Below are 22,900 nucleotides of genomic sequence, written 5' to 3' on the forward strand. Positions count from 1 at the left end.
GGGACACACCTATTTTTACTTCAAGTTCTTACATGAATGGTTATTTGTAGACGTGATTTTAGGCGAGAGCGTGTTTGAGAACTACTGAGATTGTGGCCAGCGAGTTAGATAAAGACGCGTACTTACCTTGATTCTACCTTTTATATGATTTTCCACAGAGCCTTTTCTCTGTCGCTTTTTGTTACTCTTTTCATTAAAAAAGTTATAATATTATGGGAATAAAGTCATAATTAAAAATGGAATCTGCACAGGTATGTGTTTGTCGGAATGGTACTACCAAATGGAGTAGGAAGAAGCAAAGCTCATTTAATCCTACCCCGCACAGTATTTCACCATGAATTGTAATAAAATTTCAACTTAATTCTTAGAAAAAAAACGTCTTCTTTTCCGTTCGCCTTTTTTCAGATAAGATTTTTTATGTGCATCTTGCATGATATTTTCATCCGAGAGGGAAGCTATGTTGTCCTCGCTCTATCTATCTATCTATCTATCTATCTATCTATCTATCTATCTATCTATCTATCTATCTATCTATCTATCTATCTATCTATCTATCTATCTATCTATCTATCTGTCTGTCTGTCTGTCTGTCTGTCTGTCTGTCTGTCTGTCTGTCTATCTATCTATCTATCTATCTATCTATCTATCTATCTATCTATCTATCTATCTATCTGTCTATCTATCTATCTATCTATCTATCTATCTATCTATCTATCTACAAACATTTAACTATTTTCTTATTTGTTCCTTAATTATCTGTGCATGGAAAACAGGTATTGTGTAAAGATTGCGTTAAAAATACTTGGCGTGTTTTGGCATGAACGGAGTGAACCCTTTTAAATTTGACTTAAAAGTGCAAATACTGGTCAAAAATAACTGAATGAATATTATAATGATTTTTTAATATTTAAAATGTCCTCTTTTTAGATGTTTTACAAGCCTTAGCACAATTGAAGTGGTGGGTGCACGTTCTCTTTGAGCTTCTTAACAAATGAAGCCAACGTCTGCTTTTAGATCATCCACCCCCTCCCAACCACCTATCCTAGCTGAGCGCCGCAAAATATAGACTGTGATGCGATTGGCTGGCGACCAGTCCAGGGTGTCACCTCAATACAAATCTTTTTTTTTTTTTAGATATACAGTATGCTTTCCATTGGACATGTTTATAGTCATATTTTGAGGTATTCCTGTATTCCATTATTTTATTTCTTTCCGGTTATTTATAGGCAATCATTTCCATCATTCAACCAGAAATATCAATATCAAATACTATAAAAGCGTTTCACTACGCTGTATCTTGAAACTCTTCCTCCGGAGGCAATAACTACACACACGTGATACATAAAATATATGAAAAAAATGGCAATTTGGATTTAGTTTTATGAACTGAAGATGACTTAGAAATGTAATCTACAGTTTAAAAGTAATATTGCCACTACCGACACCAATCAAAGTGTCTGAAGCAGGGCGGCTTGCACTGTACTGCTAATCCAGCCCAATCTCTTTATTTTGAATTATGCTCCACAGTTCATAACCTGTACTTTCGTGAAGTAACACTCATTGTTGGCGGTAGGCTGCGGAAAAGGTCATGGAAAATCTATCTGTGGTTTTCCAAATTTACCTGTGGTGAGCTGCTGCAATTCATTTCACCAAACAGTAAATGACAGCAATATAAACCCCTCAGGCTCCATTCAAAATGTGGGTTTTTGACACTACCGCCATATTTTACTGTTGGTATGATGTTCTTTTTCTGAAATGCGGCGTTAATATTTTTTAGGTTGTTAGCCGAATCCGACAGCAGCCCTTGGGAGCAAGAGGAACACCATCAACTCCTTTGCCCCTGAGAGCTACATCAAATTCACAATAAATTGTCATAATTATCACAATAAAACCAGCAGAAATACAGAACACAAAGAATATTAAAAAATGATTTAACAGTACTTAAAATTTTCACATTTAGAACTAAACTGAGTGTGTGCACGTGTGCTGTTGAGTGTGTAAACATTTAATATAATTTCATAGATGGCCGTACCTAAATTTAACAGCATGGAGGGGAGGAAAATAGCATCTATTTGTTCCTCAGGCAGTGCAGGAGACGTTGGTGCAGTGTGCTGGAAAATAGTGAAAACACAAGAAAGAATAAGAACATAAGAAACATAAACATAAACAATTACCACAATTTTTTCCACATATCTTGTGTGTTCAGTTGTGTTATCATTGACTAATATTTAAATTTGTTTGATGTCCTCTGGAGCGATTCCCTGAGCTGCCTTCAGATCAGCCTATGGCACCTTCTGCTGGCTTGCATTTTAATATCTGTGATTTAAAAAAATAAAGGATTTGTATGTTCTCTATACGCAGCATTTACTGGCACAGAACGCTTGCCAGGCTGTTTGTTCTTTTTTGTTTTTTTTTTAATAGCCTGCCCGTCACGTGCTCATCAATCACCGAGCAAGAACGACCCGCTCCATCTCGCCACACTGGCGCGCTAACCGAGTTACGAGTATGACAACACTGGGATTTGGTGAAGAATAAAGCTCCATTCATTAAATGCAAAAATCCTTCCATTTATTAATACAAGTCTCATGGTGTCAGTCTTGCTTGAAATGCACCGTGTCTCATTGTCCGGGGCTCGTTGCTCTAGTCGTATGATGGTGATTAATCACGATTAATTAATTTGAAACCCGTGATTAATGTTTTTTTTTTACAAATAAGTAAAAGCATTTTTTTTTTCCATCATATCTTCACTTTATTCTCGTAACAAACTTTTTGTGTTTTTATTTTGGAAAAGTACATATAATCTGCCCTTCTCTACCTCCACACCAGTTCTTTGATGGCTTGTTGGACTCTTTTTGTGTTTTTCAAAAGGCATTTGCTAACAGAACTAAGCCTGATTTGTTTTTGTTCACATATAGTATAGAATATTATATTGTATTAATATTTCCATTTCCATGGTTCACTTTTCAAGTGTCATCGGGGGTCCCGGCAGGACTCAAAGATGGCAAAAAACCCAACTTTTCCGAGGGCTCCTCTGTCGACCCCAATGGTAAAATATTAAATTGCCATTACATTGGTCTCCAGAGATGCTGATTTTTATTAGACAAAAATCCTCCTTTCCAGACTATTTGATACTGTAAACAATAGAATGGAAACCCCTGGTTTGCTTGGAAAAAAAAAGTTACAGTCGTCCCTCGTTTATCGCGGCCTACGGATCTCAAACACACACATATTCGTGGTGAAACACAACTGACCACTTCGGCCCAGTGGTTGGGTACTGCTCTTGCACTCATCTAAATATATGATTTGATTCAAAGCAAAAAGGAGAGGAGTGGTAGTCCCTAATGTGTCTGGTAAGTTTTAAAAAGTAGTGTATTTTTTAAAGCAGGTCGGTACAAATGCTTGTGCAAGCGACAGGTTAGCGCAAATAGACTGCTGTCCAGTGCCCTACCAATTAATTATGCTCAATATTTCAAGTTAATGAACCATCCATCCACCCATCCATCCATCCATCCATCCAGTTTGACACACATTGTTTTGCTTTTGTGACAGCTCAAATATGTAAACAACTATACCACAACAGATAAAAAACAAAAAAAGTTTCTGCTGCTGTTTTGTATGAATTTATTCCCATAATATATCCACTTCATTCTTGTAATATTATAACAAGTAAACTATAAATACCGTATAAGACGGTTCCCGCGTAGCAGTCTCTCATTTTAAACACTCTTTCAATTTTCAGCATTTCAGCATCCGGCAAAGGCCAAGTTGCTCTTTTGCAGGACATGTTCTTGTACATGTTCTCCTCATGTTTTTCCACTTGTGCACTTAAATAATAATCAGAAATCATATTTTCACTTTCATTATGGTCTGAATATTGAGAAAAAACACAGAAATAACCCAGAAATACTCTGAAGATCACATTGTTTTTATTTATTAACTTAAAGTTTTTTCAGCAACTAAGGAGAACATACCCACCCCCTCCACTCCACTTAGCCAAATACCCTGTGTGTAGCGGAAAAAGTCGTAATTTTCCAACAGAACGGTTGTCTGGCAGGTTCTGTCCAGAGTACAGTGTCTCGGCACTTTTGGGAGTGTAAACTTTTTAATGACGCACAAATTTTAGTACATTATGAACTAACTTTTTTTTTTTACAGAGATTGTCAAAAATAGTCTTTAACACAACTGTTTTTTATTCAGATGAAAACACATTTTGTTTTCCTGATGACCTTAATGTGAGAACATCAGAGGCCCACTTTTTTCACTTTCATACCACACAACGCCGCCCAGACTATGTTGGACGAGCAGGTAGCACAACGTCATCTCAGCCAACTTTTAGTAATTTGATTAAGTCCGTGTAGAATTGCTTTGCTGTACAATGAGGAGACCACCAATTCCTAACACCCTATTGATATTATATATTTCACACACCCGAGACAGCACCCCACCATTCTTTCTTTTTGCTTGAGAGACCCCAGGGCTATGTCCTGGGACCCTTTTTCTTCATCACCTACCTCCACAAAGACAAAGAAGCTATTTTTACTCAGCTCTAGAGTCTCCCAATCTCAGCCGTGCGAACGTGCGCCTCCTCGGACGTGGAGGGCCGCGGGCGCCTCCGAGATCCACACAAACTGTCATGTCAGTAGAGGCAAAGGTGTGCAAAGTGTGGTGGAGAACATGACTATGGGAAGTGTGCTACTTTTGAAGTCATCGTTTCTAGCATTACTATTGAACAGCCTTATACTGTAATTCCTTCATCACACACTTTATCAGTCTCTCTCGCTGTTTTATTAACTTTTAGGCTAATACATATCTTTTGATATTTAAAAATGTAAAAAGAGCGTCAGACTCTGTGTGCATCTATTGGAACATTGCATTACTTACAAGACGTTGCTTGCACAACATCACCCGCACTTGACTCAAACGACAAAGTCCACACGAGCCTAGTCAGAAATGCAGGCCGAGGTGGCTGGAGCCCAAAAGCGGCTATAAAATGCGTGGAGAGCCGCTCGGATGATTTTTCAAAACAGACCCACCAAAAATAATAAGATGCTCTTGAGTTGGTTGCTCCTAAATGTCTGGGTGATGTTTGGAAAGGTGCTACATAAATCGAATCAATCATTATTATTATTAAATAATATGATGGGAATAAAGTCATAATATGATGGGAATAAAGTCATAATATGATTGGACGGATTTTTTATTTCAGTTGTCAATGAATTGTATAATTGTCCATATAACTAGTATCTTCTATCACTGTGCGCTACTGTTTTGAGTGCAGCATCCGCATTCTGACAGTGCACTGCATTTTACCGTACTATTCAGCCTGCACTAAAAATGCTAACTTTAGCCATGCGGAAAACAATGTGAAATCATTCTAAATGATGGATGGAAGGTATTCCGGTACATCCCCTTTGCGGAGGTAATACTCGAACCAGTGCCATTTAATACTCCTAACACTTGAGTTTCCCGAAGCGAAACGGATACACCCTGTATAAAAGTAGCCTTTTATTAGTGGTTAAAATATCACATTTCCCGCTGTAAAATTACAGCAGATTTTTCCATTTCTTTGTTTTTTTAAAATCTGCCAACTATTTTGCAAATCTGTCACTCTCAGCGTGATCACGGTGGTGGTTCTGGAAGTTCTGGAGTCAAACCAGAAGGCCTTCTTCATGGAGAAGTCCAGCTTTGAAACACACAGATACAGTATTTTTGAAAATAAACAAGCAATGCTTGGAGTAGTCCGTCGAATTTGTTATTAATACCACAAGATTCAACGTGAACACACGTTTGTTACCAAAAACACCTCCCTTCTAGCCTTTTTTACACTTGAACGCAACACTGGAAGAAATAGAATAGAATAAAAATAGAACAATAACTATTACGTGTGTGTGTTTACGGTTATTACTGTACTGAATTTATGTGCAAGGACTTACACTAAAACTACACTTGACGGGGGGGGGGCAAAAAAAAAATGAGGACCTGCGTTTGGTCTGGTGAAAATCTGGTGATTTTAAAGAATTTAACAACACAACTAAAAACAAAAAAAATAGCAGCACAAATGGGAAAATCAGCAGTAATTTTATAAACATCATGATTTATTAAGATATTTTTTAAAAATCATGGTAGTGAAGAAATTAAATTCAAAGCACCAACTGGCGTGCAATGATTTAAAAAAAAAAAAAAAAAACAATGCAAAAAAACATGCTTCTAAATAACTACATCAAATTTTATATAAATGCATATCAATTTTGGCCTTTCGACGCCAATCACCTGTGGCTAGTACTCCCTTTTTGCAAAACTAGGTAAAAGTGAAGTTAAATGTTCACTTCTTTATTTAATATGTCATGTTTGTGGCATCATAATCTTTATTTTTTCACAATTTTTCTTTTTTGCTTCATTTAGCGACACCTGCACGGCACAGCAGTCTTGCTGTCTCAATCCAACTGACTAGTGTGGCTTAAAACGCTCTTGTACTGTACAAGTGGAAGACCAAGTAATCAGAGTTTTTTTAGCAATTACTTTGTGCAAAACTGAGATGCAGGTTTTTCTTGACATATAGATTCTTCTTAGCACATGGCGATAACCTTTATCTCTCCTCCACACACACACACACACACACACGCACACACACACACACACACAAAAAATGCATCTCAGCTCCTTTTTGCTGTTTTTGCAAAACAGAGCTTTTTCATAAGACGTGTGTGGCATTATCCTGATGCGGCAAAATGTATTACAAAATTCAGCGTTATTACATAGTGATGTGAAAATGAAAAATCTGAGCAGATTTTGGCTTTTGTAGCCTGTGGTCTTAAAGTTTTGATCAGCTGATAAACAGTCTATTTCAGTTTAATTGTTGTTTTCAATAAATTACTTTTTCCAAATTAATCACATAATCCCGCTCCACGTCGGGGCTGTCGTTTAGCGCTACGTCTCCTCTTGACCCTCGCCGCTTCCTTCCTTCCATGCTTTGAAAAAGTGTCTCAAAATAATGTTGACAATAATATTGCTTATTAAACAATTCCAAATGTCCAAGTTGTTGATGCTCATTAAAATATGCTGAAACAACAGAGCCTTGTTCCTGTTGACGTACGAGGTCTTTGTGTGCGCAAGCTGGTAAAACATTTTCCTCTCCCAAGCATAAAGGACGAAAACAAACAAAAAAAGAGAGTAGCGTCCTCACCGTCACCCAATCCATGATGATCTACCTTATAGACATACACACCAACATAATAATTTCTCAAAAACTACATTTCCCACAATGCCTATCGACCACAATACGAAGTGACGGCTCAGAATAAAATCGTAATATTACGGGGGAAAATAATGTGATTTTAGAAAATGCAAAAACGTCTTACATCGCTGCCTTTCTTCAAGCCACCCCACCCCCTCCAACCAAATACCTCTGAACTGGATGAACACACACACAAAAATCTTACGATTTTAGATTTTTGATGACTTTTTTTTGTTTTGTTTTTGTTTTATTTAGTTTTCTTGTTAAATTCTATTTTTAAAATGAAATGATGACGTAGGGGCCCTCGGTCTGCAGGTGCTCCCAGCCGCTGACTTCGAATCGAAGGTGACATTTTCACTTTGGTTCTTATTTCAAAGCAAGTTTGGAGCTCTACGTAGAACCTCCTGAAGTGACACTTAAAAAAAGTAAGACCAATCCAGGGTGTACCTTGCCTCATGCCTCACTATCCATAAAGCTGCAGTGGAGGTCTGCTGTGGAAAAAACAACAACCAAAAACGGGACCACAAATAGCTTACATTTAGCTATTATTAGGCGCTTGGGTTGCGGGTGGCGGGAGTCGAGTACGGGCTTTTTTTTGTGATTGTTGCACCCTGAAATGCTTAATTTTGAAAAGTTAGAATATTATTGGAATAAAGTAAAAATATTACGAGAATAAAGTCATAATATTACGAGAAAAAAATTGACAACGATTATTTGAGGAGAAAGTTGAAATATTTGATAAAGACAAACTCCAGGTGAGTGTGTATTCATTTTGTGCAATAATTTGATGTTGTTGGAAATCGAACGCCCGCGCCCACTCCCCCAGGCAGGAGATGGACCTGCCCGGTTCCTCCAGGTGGTCGCAAAACAACCCTTTGTTGTATTGACAGGAGACGAACCCAGATCTTCCCGGCCCAGTTTCCGAAGGGAGGGGATCATGCTCTGCTTCAGGATGTCACAGTACATGTTGGCATTCATATTTATTTGTTTATTTTTCTGTATTAATGTCTCTTCTGATGTTGTTGCTAAATACTGAGTCTTTTAGGTAACAAACTTGAAATGTTACAAAAAAGTTTTTTTTAAACATTGTAATATGAGAAACAAGCAAAAATATTGCTATACTACTCCGTGTCTCGCCTCCCAACTATTTGGTAAGACTGACGATGGACCCCTTAATGCAGCATTCAGATTTAGCTTCGATCAGCTCTTTCTTCTTGACTTTCTTGCCCTCCTTTTGTGATCTTTGACATCTCCATTTGCTATAATGTATTAAATTAATAACTTGTTACTCAAAAACCTCCGCCTTTTTAAGATTATACCACAGCATCTCAATAGGATTCAGGTCAGGACTTTGACTAAAAGTCAAAGTCTTCTACCAGGCCATGGAAGATTCCCAAAATGATTTTCACCCGTTTCGACTGTCGCGAAATCGCTGGGAAATAAAGTCGTAATTACGAGAAAAAAATTGACAAGACAGAAGTTGAAATAGTTGGGAAAAAAAAAACAACAGCAAAAATGGGGGAAAAAATGATGTGGCAAGCCAGATCTGGCCGATAAAATGTACACTTTTTAATGTTTTCGTTCTTAAGTTGAATTGTTCTTAAGTAGGGGAAAAGGTAATATTACCAAAGATATAGGTCCAGTTCGACTAATGGCTTTAGTCAAGGAACTCATTTGGCGTAATGGTGCACATATAGTAGTCGAAATGAGCTGCATGAATGTAGCTCACACTCACATTCATACCTATGGACAATTTAGAGTCACCAATTAACCTAAGTTAGGCTGCTGCCCCCGCGACCCGACCTTGATTCTTCTGTTGTCATATGATTATTTTATATTCTTATCTCAGAGTTGCTGCCTTAATTTCATGTTACAGTATGATACAGTATCATCTATTTAGGATGAATCCGCAAATTTGCCGCACAGGGAGCATTTGGAAAATGACAAGCTAAACGCAGCTGAATGCGTAGCTCCAGCTAATATTAACAAAAAATAAGAGGTGCTAATGGCAGGAGAGGATTAGACCACAACTCCCCCCCCTCGTCTGTTTGATTTGTGCTCCTGCAGTATAGAGGATCTTTGCTTCACGTTTTAATTAGGGATGTCCGATAATATCGGCTCGATATTGGCATGAAAATGTAATATCGGTCAATATCGGTATCGTTTTTTTTAATGTATACACACTTTAAAAAATTGTAAACCAAGTGTCTGGTCCAATGTTGTGGGAGTAGCCTGATAAGAAGCGGTGCTATTGCTTAGAACGTGGGCCGTACAATCAGCAGATTGGGAAGATCTGGGTTCAAATCAGGTTGTACCTTTAAAAAAAGTCTATATTTTTCACAATAGCGACTTAAACTCAGATGTGGACAAGGAAACAGGACGACACTCACAGCCCCACCTATTGGAGAAGTAGTCAATGATCACATAATTTTAAGCTCAGAGCATTCGTCTTCAAGCTTTCTCGCGATGTTTTGTGAGAGGTCTCGCGGTATTTTGTTTGGCGTCACGGTACCAACAATTTCGACCACCTACGACATACATTGCTCGATCAGGTTTTTTTTCCAAATATACTACCCTTGGTCCCTCTCCGGCGACCCCACTGGCCATCTAATAAAGCAATTTTAGCAAAATATTCAGAATGTACCTTTTTTTGATCATTTATCCGAATAAAGTCAAAATATTATGGGAATAAAGCGCAAAGAATGTTGAAAATTTGTGGCATCGGAAAACGAGTTCAATACCTGCCATGAAATGTGCAGGGCTCCACTCTGGCAGGCCAGCCACCAAAAATCATACCACTTAATAACCTGATGAGGCGTTCAATCCTATGCCTCTTTTTTTATTGGAATGAAGGGGAATCCTGAGCCGTGCACACGAGGTCCCAGCAATCAGCAATAAATCAAAATGGGAGCAAAAACAAAAGCATTGCATTTATATTTTTGTTGAGTGTATAAGGCATTCAGAAGTTGAAGGGGACGGACTTCAGCATTAACGATCAATTTCGGGCTTAGGAACTCCCCACCAGATTCCACATCAAACCTATAAAACAAAGACCATTGCGTTAGGATCCTTATTTGCGATCCATGAAAACCAATATTTGTCCAAAATGCCTTGCTCAGATGAATAATGAGCATTTTGGAGGAACTAAGGAGTCTCATCCAACTAATTTACCATTTTTGTTTTCTTGGTCAATTAATCTGAACTTTGCTGTAAAGTTAAGGCCAGTGTTCATGACTCTAATTTCCCCCAAATTACCACCTTTTGTCTCTCATAACATTACCACTTTTAAAAAGTAAGATTTTGTCTTTAATATTTCAACTTTATTCTATAGAGGTTAACAATACTTGATGCGGCCGAGCTTCACCCAGACTCTACTTCCACAAACTTGTTGTTTTAACTGTACATCTCTCAAATATAAAGAAACCTGCTGTCCAAACTATTAAAGTATACCAGTATACAGTATCTTTTATTTTTCATATTGTCTTGGTAATGGTTTGACTGATACGGTATCGATAACCGATAAAATGTATTGCTAAGTGTAGTTTGCTCATGTGTTTATGCTGCAAAATAAATAAAAATAAAAATCTATAACTATTATTTAAAATAAATATATTTTTATTCTTTTTTTCCCGATGAAGAGTTTCAGGTGCTGGCTAACTCCTGGCATTATTCCTCTGCTTTTACAAACAAGGTCGGAGGTTTGTGAATTTACTAAATCAGGTTATATGAAGCACCATAGCGTCAAATATAAACAAAACGGTGCAAAATGATGCACACTCTCAGACATAACTCTATCCTCTTCTCAACATTTGACAAAAAAAACTATTAGTGAAGCATAAAGACATACGCATGTAAAAATTGTGGGTTTTTAAACAGTGGTTACATGTATGCTGACTGCGTGAAAAAACAACAATCATCTGGCACAGTGGTCTGTTATTCTGCTTGGTCTACTGATTTTTGGATATAGACTCAAACTGTACCTTGTGTCCGTGTGTGACACACATAGGCCTTTACTGCAACACGATTGACATGACTGTCTGTGAGGCTTTGCTCTTTTAGAACATGCTCTAGCTAATGTTATGTTGATAATTATGTCGGTATCGTCTGCAAAGTAAGCAAGTTATTTTATCGATGAACTGTTAGGGGGTTTCTTTTCTTGTAAAATTCCGATATTTCATACATACCTTCAATTATCATCGTCTTAATCATTTTGAACAGTTTGCACTATTTTCTGACAAATGTAGGCAAATGTTAGGGAGACATTTTTAAATGCATACATTTACAGAAGAAGAAAAAATAACCGAAGTGAGTGTCTCAGAAACTTGTTGATTGACCCTTCTCTTGCGTGGCTGCAGGATGAGCGGGTTAGGTTAAAACATCTGCATACATATTATGGATACATACAGTATAAAAAAGATGAGACACACACAATTTTCTTCAAACTTAGTTTTTACTCATTGAGTAAACGAATGAGTAAAAACCTCAGAATGATGACAAATGATCTGCAAGTGAGAGTAGTTGGAGCACAAAAAAAAAGAGTGAAAACATGGCGGCGCAAACAAAGAGCAGCCAAAATGTGTAAACTTTGTTCAAACAACAGGATAGAAAGGTCTTCATTCAGGCAGAAGCAACTACACAAGCATCAGCGCTGGAAATAAGGTCACTGTGTAAGGGTTGTCTTTCTTTTCTCACGCACCAGAAGAAAATGGGAGTGTTTTGTTGTTCACCAATCTTCCGTCAAGAGACAGAACATGACCACACCTGATGGCATCAAGCGCTACGACCCCTTCCATTTGGACTTCTCAAAAGGACTAATAAAAATGTAAAGAGTAATACAAATAAATGTAAATAAAAATGACTGAAATAAGTGTAAAGAATAAAAATAAATTCAAGTGAAAAAATTACTTTACTAAAAGTGTAAAAAAATAATCCAAATAATTTAAAATGACTTCAATAAAATTGAGAATAAATAATTCTACCTTAGAAGTGAAAAAAGTCGTAAATTTACAACTTTTTTTTCTCATAATGTACAACTTTTTCTCGGAAATGTACAATTTTTTTTCTCTGAAATTTATAACTTTTTTTCCCATAAATTTAAGACTTTATTCTCGAAATCTCAGATTACTTTAATACTCCCTTGCAACAGGCATTGCCCTTATGTGAGGTCTGAAATTAGCAACGTGTGAATCTTTATTATTTGTGCTCTTGTCTCTTTTTCAATAAAGACTTACTGTTTAATGTATTAATGGGTTGACCAGGAGGTGACTCAAAAACTCAACACTGTTGGACTTCCTTATATGGAAATGCGTAGCACGCTCCAATAAAGGTTTGTGCTGCATGAGCTCAACATTTTGACATTGGATCGGTTTGAATCGACGGGGCGCGGGCGCACCACCGGCCCGTCTCCGCCCAAATCATCTACTTGAGCAAATTGTGCCACATTCTGACCTGTCATCAGTCCAGAGGTAGCGGTAGCTGTTCAACGACAGTAACATACTAGTTTGTCACGCGCAGTATTGTACAATCACAGAAACATATGGCGACATTATTTTTAAGTTTATTCTCGTAAAATTCAAATATTTCGTAGCATATTTCGGAAATCGCAGGAGGTCATTACTATAACAGATTGACTCACGGTGTCTGTCACCAACCTATTAAAATACAGTATCATTTTAGTTTTATAAGTTTTTAAATATCTGCAGGGGGTCCAGCTGAGTGACCACCAGGGGTCGCAGGTGCTGCAGGATAATGAATGGGAAGAAAGACACACCTGGGACGAAACCCACACGAAAAAAGTGACACAAGAAAGTTCATGTGTATATCCAAACATTTGTTCAACAAGCGGCATTACAGTATTGACCAGTGCACACCAGACGAACAGCCGTGGCCAGCAACAACGGTGAGAGATGCGCTCACATCAGAATCAGCTTTATTGCACATGCTGAGCTCCAGGAGGCGCGCGTTCGCACGGCGGGCTCTGTCCCGCCCGCGTACGGCGGAGGTGGTCCCCCGCGGCCACCGCCTTTGGTAATTAAATACAAGCCATGAACAAAGGTGAAGTGGCTGCCGAGCAGGCGAGCGGGAGTGAGCTCCACCTCCGTAATGCAGTGCAATACGGGTCTGAAAGAAAACTGTTACCTGGATGCTGTCTTTTCTTTTGTGGCGGGTTGCAAATTTACATGCAAGAAATAAGACCTGCATTGCAAAGTGTCACGTTCGTCAGTGACCTGTCTTCGTGCTCTATGTTGCTCTAGTTCCTGCCTTCTCCTGGCCTGTGTTTTTTCCCTTGCAGTCACACCTTGAGCGGGCTGGAGGCGGGGACGCTGGGCACACCTGTTACTGATTACTCGCCATCCATTTAAGCTGACTGCTTACAGCTGGACGCTGCTGGTTCTTTGGTTTTGACAAACCGCCGCCTGCTCACACGTGGACACCTACCACGCTGCCAGCCTTTTCCCTGTTTCTGGTTTTTTAGCCAGGCTAGCCCAGCTGTACCCAGCTACCCAGCCAGCTCCTTCTATTGTGTTCTTGGACTATTTCATGGTGACTCTTAGTTTTGCCTTTTCTGCACCATCGCCTTCTGTTACTCTGTTGGATTTTGCCTGCACACTTGCATTAAAGTGTTAAACTACGTCTAAAGCTCCCTGCCTCTGCTTCTGGGGCCCCAACCCCATCTCCACTCGTCACAGAAAGAACCAGCCAAAAGGATTATGGACCCCGCAGAGTCTGAGCCCGTAAAACTGGCACTACGCCACCAGGCGCAACGCCTGGGCAAGCAGGAAGAACAGTTAAACGCTTTGGGTGCGTGTGTAAAGGACATGTCAGACAGACAAGACACCCGTATGCATGCTCTGGAGGCTCAACTTTCCGCTCTCTTGACTGTCCTGCAACACGACGCCTCAGCCACGGCGCCACCAGCTAACTCAGAAACACCCACCGACCTCCCACCCACGTCCGACGCCAACTCACCTGCATGCGGCCCGCTGCTGTCCAAGCCTGAAAGGTTCTCCGGAGATTCTGGCGACGTAAGATCTTTCCTCACTCAATGTGAATTGCACTTCGAGCTTCAAGCGGCAGCTTTCCGCTCCGAGCGAGCACGGGTCGCCTTCGTCACGTCCCACCTAACCGGAAGGGCAGGAGCGTGGGCCACGGCGGAGTGGAGTCGCCGATCTTCCATCTGCTCATCCTACGCCGCCTTCGCCAAAGCCATGGAACAGGTATTCCAGCGGACCCCCCCCGGCCGCGAAGCGGCGCGCTCTCTGCTACGCCTACGGCAGGGACGCCGCAGCGTAATGGATTACGCCATCGAGTTCCGCGCGCTCGCGGCGGAGAGCGACTGGAACGCCCCTGCTCTGCTAGACGTCTTCTTCGACGGGCTCGCCGACACCATCAAGGACCAGATGATCCCTCTGGAGGCTCCTGCGAACCTCGATGACCTCATCGCGTTGGCGATCCGCATTGAGAGGCGACTCAACGATCGCAAGGCGGACAAGGGACGCTCAACTCCTGGACACGGCCATGGCGGATACCCTGCTCACCAGAACCCGCCTCGCCAGTCCACTCTCGACTCTCCTCCGGCACCAAGGTTTGACGAGCCCATGCAGCTGGGAGGAAGTCGCCTCACACCCGCCGAGAGGAGCCGGCGTAGACTTCAACGTCTATGCATCTACTGCGGCCAGGATGGTCACACCATCTCCCGCTGTCCCGTCCGCCCCGACAGCCCACGTACTCAAGCTTCCCATCCCAGCCCTCCACGCTCTCCCATGGACACGCCCCCTGGCGCTACTTCCTCATCGGACACGGCGGGCAGACTACAACTCCCAGGTACACTCTCCTGGTCTGACGGACAAATAGATGTTTACACTTTCATTGATTCCGGAGCAGATGATAGCTTTGTTGACGAGTCCTTTGTTACACAATTTAGCATTCCTGTAACTAAATTACCTGTGTCCAAAGTAGTGCACACCCTTGATGGGCGCCACCTAGCGACCGTTACACACCAAACCGTTCCACTTTTTCTCCGTATCTCAGGTAATCATCTTGAATCTATGCACTTTTACGTCATTCCTTCCCGCGCGGCACCCGTTGTGCTCGGGCTTACATGGCTACTTAAACACAACCCACACATTGACTGGGCTAAGTCTACCATTATTAACTGGAGTGTTTTCTGTCATTCTCACTGTCTTAAATCCGCATGTCCACGCTCTTCGCCCGCGCATGTAAGGCCACCTGAAAAGATTGACCTTTCCTCCATGCCCCCTGTTTATCACGACCTTCGGGAGGTATTTAGCAGTGAGAGAGCCCAGTCACTTCCTCCTCACCGGCCATATGACTGCGCCATTGAACTCCTCCCAGGTGCCGCGTTGCCATCCGCTCGGCTATATAACATCTCCAAACCTGAGAGGGAAGCCTTGGAGCAATACATCTCCACCTCTCTTGCGGCCGGCCTCATTCGCCCCTCCTCGTCACCATTAGCTGCTGGATTTTTTTTTGTTGATAAAAAGGACAAATCTCTACGACCTTGTGTCGACTACCGCTCACTCAATGATATTACTGTTAAGAACAAATACCCTCTGCCATTACTGGACTCTGCCTTTAACCCCCTTCATACTGCTAAAATATTTTCCAAGCTCGATCTCCGTTGCGCCTACCATCTGGTTCGCATCCGAGAGGGTGATGAATGGAAAACTGCGTTTAATACTCCCCTCGGACATTTCGAATATTTGGTCATGCCCTTTGGGCTCACCAACGCCCCTGCCGTTTTTCAGAGTTTTATAAATGATGTCCTTCGGGATATGCTTGGCCGATTTATTTTTGTCTATTTAGACGACATACTCATTTTCTCCTCCTCACTTGAGGAACACATTCAACACGTTCGGTTGGTCCTCCAAAGGCTACTAGAAAACAAATTATTTGTCAAGGCAGAGAAGTGCTCTTTCCACACCCCTACAGTTTCCTTCCTGGGCTTCATTGTGGAACGTGGTCAACTTAGTCCCGACCCGGCCAAGATTCAGGCTGTGGTCGATTGGCCCGTTCCTACATCAAGGAAGCTCCTTCAAAGGTTCCTAGGCTTTGCCAACTTCTATCGTCGGTTCATTAGAAACTTCAGCCGTGTCACAGAACCTTTGACGAAGCTCACATCTGTTAAAACCCCTTTTACATGGTCCCCAGAGGCTGATTCAGCATTTACTAAGCTAAAATCTTTATTTACTACTGCTCCTGTGCTTATTCACCCCAACCCCTCTTCTCAATTTGTCGTCGAGGTTGACGCCTCTGACACAGGCGTAGGGGCTGTCCTCTCCCAACGCTCGACCACCGACCAGAAGCTGCACCCCTGCGCCTTCTTCTCTCGTCGCCTGACCCCTGCGGAACGCAACTATGACATTGGCAACAGGGAGTTATTGGCCGTTATCTTAGCGCTGCAGGAGTGGAGGCACTGGCTGGAGGGCTCGGAGCTCCCCTTTATTGTGCACACGAACCACAAGAACCTGGCATACCTGCGCGCGGCCCGGCGCCTCAACCCCCGACAGGCACGGTGGGCCCTTTTCCTCACCCGGTTTAACTTCACCCTGACTTACCGCCCGGGCTCTCTGAACAGCAAACCAGACGCTCTCTCCCGACTACATTCTCCTCTCCCAGAGGAACCCCGCCAGGAATTTATCATCCCACAGTCCCGTATTCTTGGTGTCCTTCAGTGGGATATTGAGAAGCAGGTGGCCAACGCTATCAAGGAAGTCACTGCTCCTGAAGGATGCCCTGCTAACCGGCTGTTTGTCATCCCGGAACTTCGCCCCGATGTCCTTCAGTGGGCACACGAGTCAAAGATGGCGTGCCACCCTGGAGTCTCCCGCACCACGTTCCTCCTGTCGCAGCGATTCTGGTGGCCCTCCCTTCGAGCTGATGTCCGGGAATTCGTGGCCGCCTGTCCCATTTGCGCCCGGAACAAGTCGTCTCACCAGGCCCCGGCGGGCCTTCTCCGGCCGCTTCCCATCCCCTCCCGCCCTTGGTCCCACATTGCACTGGATTTTGTTACAGGACTACCCCCATCCAACGGCAAGACAGTCATCCTCACTATAGTGGACCGCTTCTCCAAGATGGCTCACTTCGTCGCACTCCCCAAGCTCCCTTCAGCACTCGAAACTTCGGACCTACTTGTTTCCCATGCCTTCCGACTCCATGGTATCCCCCTGGACGTGGTCTCGGACAGGGGGCCGCAATTTACATCGGCAGTCTGGAAGGCTTTCTGTAAATCCCTTGGAGCCTCGCCCAGCTTGTCCTCAGGCTATCACCCCCAGACCAATGGTCAAACTGAACGAGCCAACCAGGATTTGGAGGCCGCCATCCGCTGCGTCTGCCATCTACAACCCGCCTCCTGGTCCTTCAACTTACCATGGATCGAATATGCACGCAAAACCCTTATCAGCGCTGCCACGGGCCTCTCTCCATTTCACGTGGCTTATGGATACCAACCCCCGGCGTTCCCCTCGCTAGAGTCGGAAGTGGCAGTCCCCTCCGTTGATGCACACCTGCGCCGCGCTCGCCGGGCCTGGCGCAACACGCGAGCTGCCCTCGCACAGACCTCTACACGCAATCAGCGTTTAGCCAACCGCCACCGCTCGATTGCTCCTGAGTACAAGCCGGGACAAAGGGTGTGGCTATCATCCCGCGACTTACCTCTCCACACCGAATCTAAGAAGCTTCAACCCAGATACATCGGCCCTTACCCCATTGAACGTGTCCTGAACCCCTCCTCGGTCCTGCTCCGCCTCCCTGAATCCCTCAAGATACACCCGGCATTCCACGTCTCCCTCCTGAAGCCCGTCTCCTCCAGCGCCCTTAGCCCTCCGGAGGTGCCTCCTCCTCCTCCCAGGTTGGTTGACGGCCACCCAGCATTTACGGTCAAGGCCATTTTGGATGTGAGAAGAAGGGGCAGGGGTTTCCAGTATTTAGTGGACTGGGAGGGGTACGGCCCTGAGGATCGCTCGTGGATCTCCCGGTCTCTCATCCTGGACCCCACTCTTCTCTCGGACTTTTATAGTCAGTTCCCTGAGAAGCCAGGTAAGCCGCCAGGTGGCGTCCATTAAGGGGGGGGTACTGTCACGTTCGTCAGTGACCTGTCTTCGTGCTCTATGTTGCTCTAGTTCCTGCCTTCTCCTGGCCTGTGTTTTTTCCCTTGCAGTCACACCTTGAGCGGGCTGGAGGCGGGGACGCTGGGCACACCTGTTACTGATTACTCGCCATCCATTTAAGCTGACTGCTTACAGCTGGACGCTGCTGGTTCTTTGGTTTTGACAAACCGCCGCCTGCTCACATGTGGACACCTACCACGCTGCCAGCCTTTTCCCTGTTTCTGGTTTTTTAGCCAGGCTAGCCCAGCTGTACCCAGCTACCCAGCCAGCTCCTTCTATTGTGTTCTTGGACTATTTCATGGTGACTCTTAGTTTTGCCTTTTCTGCACCATCGCCTTCTGTTACTCTGTTGGATTTTGCCTGCACACTTGCATTAAAGTGTTAAACTACGTCTAAAGCTCCCTGCCTCTGCTTCTGGGGCCCCAACCCCATCTCCACTCGTCACAGCAAAGGTCTCGGTTTGAGTACATTTCGTTTTTTGGAAGGTAATGCTTAATCATTTTCTGTAACCTCCCTGACCTCTATAACAAGGATTTTTAATCTGATAACACGGTTTAAGAGTGATTGACTGTCGTTTACTGTTCCCGCCTCCAGCTGGTGAAAAAAAAAAGTCTGGAGCCGCAAAACATTGCAAAGCTCATAAAAATCATTGCTTTGTCCAGAGGTCAAAAAGCAAGGACTGGCGTTCACGGCCGAGACCAGGGATCTTGGATTCAAAAAGGTTGGTGATGGTGATTTTTAAAAAACAACGCAGCAGCCCTTCCCGAGCATCTAATTGAGGACAGATTTGTTCTCTTGTGCTCCTTCATACAACTATGATTAAAATGAATTATTTATTATATAATTTATTCAAATAATACTACTCCTTTTATTTCGCCTGTCGGTATATGAACTGACCTCCCGCTGTCAGGGCAAGAAGAGTTGTGCCGCGCGGTGACGCATGTGGTTGCCACTTCATCATAAAGTTGGAAGGTCGTTTTGTTTTCAATGTCCCAGCACTGATATGTGTAGGTGGATAGCTCCGACATCTATCCACGCGCTCTTTCTTCTTACGCAGGATCATTTGGTTAAGAAAATATTGACTCCCGTTGCACAAAATCCTTCAAAGGTCAAATTTGATTTGAATTTTAATCATCAATTTACTAAGTTGGACACAAGAAATTATTAAGTGACTCACACGTATTCACTTCCCTGACTGTGACACATTTTCCCACAGAATCTGCCTCATCGAATGCATCTGTGAACATCCAATCAGGTTTAAGGCCAAACAACAAGGCCGTGGATTACACTTCTCTACACTTACGAAATCCTGAATGCTACGATATCATTACTTGACTAGTAAGCCAGCATGTGACCACACTGTGAATGCAGACAGGACAGTTGTGTGTGGGAGGTCGTAGAATGATGGCGCCCTCCGTGGCAGACGTCTCTGTGACACTCTCCCGTGTTTTTCTATTTTTTGCTATTTTATTGTTCATTTTGGACATTCAACACACTCACGCAGTACATTACAACAGAGAGACACTTTTGAACATCGGCAGGGTTCACCATGAACTTTCATTTAGCCTCTCAGACTTTGCCTTTCTTCTGCGCCGGGAGAACGCAGCAGCCTGCGGACCTGGTGAGCTGAATACCCGGCGAGCAAAGCATCCAAGGCGTAAACGAGGCAAGCGAGCCGGCCTGCATGCTAGGCTAAAAGCTAGAGCGACGAGGCCACCGCTACCAAGCCTGCTGCTAGCCAACGTCCGCTCTCTTGAAAACAAGATGGACGAACTACGAGCAAGGATTACAGCTCAACGTGAGATCAGGGAATGCTGTGTCCTCACCTTCACAGAAACCTGGCTGACGGAGGATATACCGGACTCGGCGATCCAGTTGGAATCATTTGCTGCTTACCGGGGAGATCGGACTTTAGCGTCTGGTAAACACAGAGGTGGCGGCGTCTGTGTTTACGTAAACAAACGGTGGTGCACAGACGTACAGACGATGGAAAAGCACTGCTCGCAGGACATTGAGCTGCTGATGGTGAAATGCAGACCTTTTTATTTGCCTCGTGAGTTTAGCGCTGTGTATTTAACTTCTGTTTACATCCCACCACGAGCTAACACTGCTAACGCACTAGGCCTCCTGCATGACATCATTGATAAACACGAGACCAAACACCCGGACGCTGTATTCATCATATCTGGCGAATATTACCAGCATGTGAGCTTTCCCACAAGGGAAAATAACATCCTGGACCAAGTCTACTGCAACATGAAAGGTGCTTTGAAGGCTGTTCCAAGACCCCACTTTGGAAAGGCTGACCACATCTCTATATTCCTTTATCCAACATACAGACAACTTCTTAAAAAAGCTCCCCCTGTACGTACAGCAGTTAAAGTATGGAATGAAGAAACTGATCAAGTACTTCAGGACTGCTTTGGCTGCACAAACTGGGATGTGTTTAAAACTGCAGCGGGGAGGGAAGATTGTACTGTTGATTTGGATGAATATGCTTCTGCTGTTACTGGCTACATTAGCACATGCATAGAGACTGTTACCACCACCAAGTATTACAGAAAATACCCTAACCAAAAACAGTGGATGAACTGTGATGTAAGGGCTAAGCTACGTGCTCGTTCGACTGCATTTGTCATGGGCACCGCTGATGACTACAAAAAGGCCAGATATGACCTGAGGAGGTCCATACGAGAGGCCAAAAGACAGTACAGACAGAAGCTGGAGGGCTACTATTCCACCTCAGACCCTCAGCGCATGTGGGCGGGGCTCCAGCACATCACAGACTATCGACAGCAGAGTAGCGTAGCCACGTCCAGCCAAACCACACTTCCAGATGAGCTGAACGAGTTCTATGCCCGCTTTGACACCCAAACTCCTGATGAGCAGAGAGGGTGGCTGAACCTGGGGAGCACACAGGACTCACCTCTCATGGTGACATCAGCTGATGTGCGCAGGGTTCTAAACAAAACAAACCCACGAAAAGCAGCAGGGCCAGACAACATCTCAGGACGTGCACTTCGGGTTTGCTCATCAGAGCTAGCTGATGTGCTTGCTGACATATTTAACCTGTCGCTTGCACAAGCATCTGTACCGACCTGCTTTAAGTCCACCACCATAGTGCCCGTACCCAAGAAGAGCAACGTGACCTGCTTGAATGACTATCGCCCTATAGCACTCACTCCTATTGTTATGAAGTGCTTTGAAAGACTAGTCATGACCCACATCAAAAAGAGCATCCCGGCGGCAACTGTGGACCCTCTACAGTTTGCATATCGCCAGAACCGGTCCACGGATGATGCAGTCAACACTGCCATCCACACAGCCCTTTCTCACCTACAGGGCCAGGACACATACGTCAGAATGCTATTTATAGACTATAGCTCTGCTTTTAATACAGTCAGCCCCCACAAACTCACTAATAAGCTCCTCACACTTGGCCTGTCTCCCTCCCTCTGTAACTGGGTGTTTAACTTTCTCACAGGCAGACCCCAGTCAGTCAGAGTCCACAACCGCACATCCAGCTCAAGAATTGTGAGCACTGGGACCCCACAGGGGTGTGTGCTGAGTCCACTCCTCTACACGCTCTTCACCTACGATTGCGTGGCCTCCCAGAACAACACCAGCATCATTCAATTTGCGGATGACACTACAGTCATCGGACTGATCACTGGTGGTGTTGAATCAACATACAGAAGAGAGGTGGCGGACCTCATAGCTTGGTGTCATGATAACAATCTCCTTCTCAATACAGATAAGACTAAAGAGATGATCATCGACCCAAGAACAAGGGAAAAGGAGCCGCATAGACCCCTGTTTATTGATGAGACTGAGGTGGAGAGGGTGAAAACCTTCAAGTTCCTTGGCACACACATCAGCGAGGACCTCACCTGGTCTCACAACACCCAACAAATTCTGAAGAAGTCCCAAAGGAGACTGTACTTCCTGAGAAGACTGAGGAAATTTGGCATGCCCACCACAATCCTGAGTTGCTTCTACAGATGCACTATGGAAAGTGTCCTTACCGCCTCCATCACTGTTTGGTACGGTAACTGTACAACACGTGATAGGAAGGCACTCCAGCGGGTGATCAAGACCTCACAGAACATTGTTGGGGCAGCCCTCCCCTCACTGCAAGACATTTATAAAACTAGAGTCCTACGCAGAACACACAACCTCATCAAGGACAGCACACATCCACAACACTCATTATTCACACTCCTACCGTCAGGCAGACGCTACAGGAGTTTGAAGTCCAGGACCACAAGGCTGGCAAACAGCTTTTACCCACAGGCCATCAGGCTCCTCAACGAAGCACTCGCACACGCCGCACGCACACACTCATAGCACTTTATTTATTTATTTATTTATTTATTTATTTATTTGTTTGTTTGTATTATTTGCTTGTATTAATGTCTCTTCTGTTGTTGTTGCTTAATTTATTGGTATATATGTTTATGTGTTTATGTTTCTTATGTTCTTATTCTTTCATTTGTTTTCTTTCTTTTCTTGGGAGAATGAACAGAATAAGATTTTC

The sequence above is a fragment of the Dunckerocampus dactyliophorus genome, chromosome 14 (genome assembly GCF_027744805.1).
Source record: "Dunckerocampus dactyliophorus isolate RoL2022-P2 chromosome 14, RoL_Ddac_1.1, whole genome shotgun sequence".
Taxonomy (NCBI): domain Eukaryota; kingdom Metazoa; phylum Chordata; class Actinopteri; order Syngnathiformes; family Syngnathidae; genus Dunckerocampus; species Dunckerocampus dactyliophorus.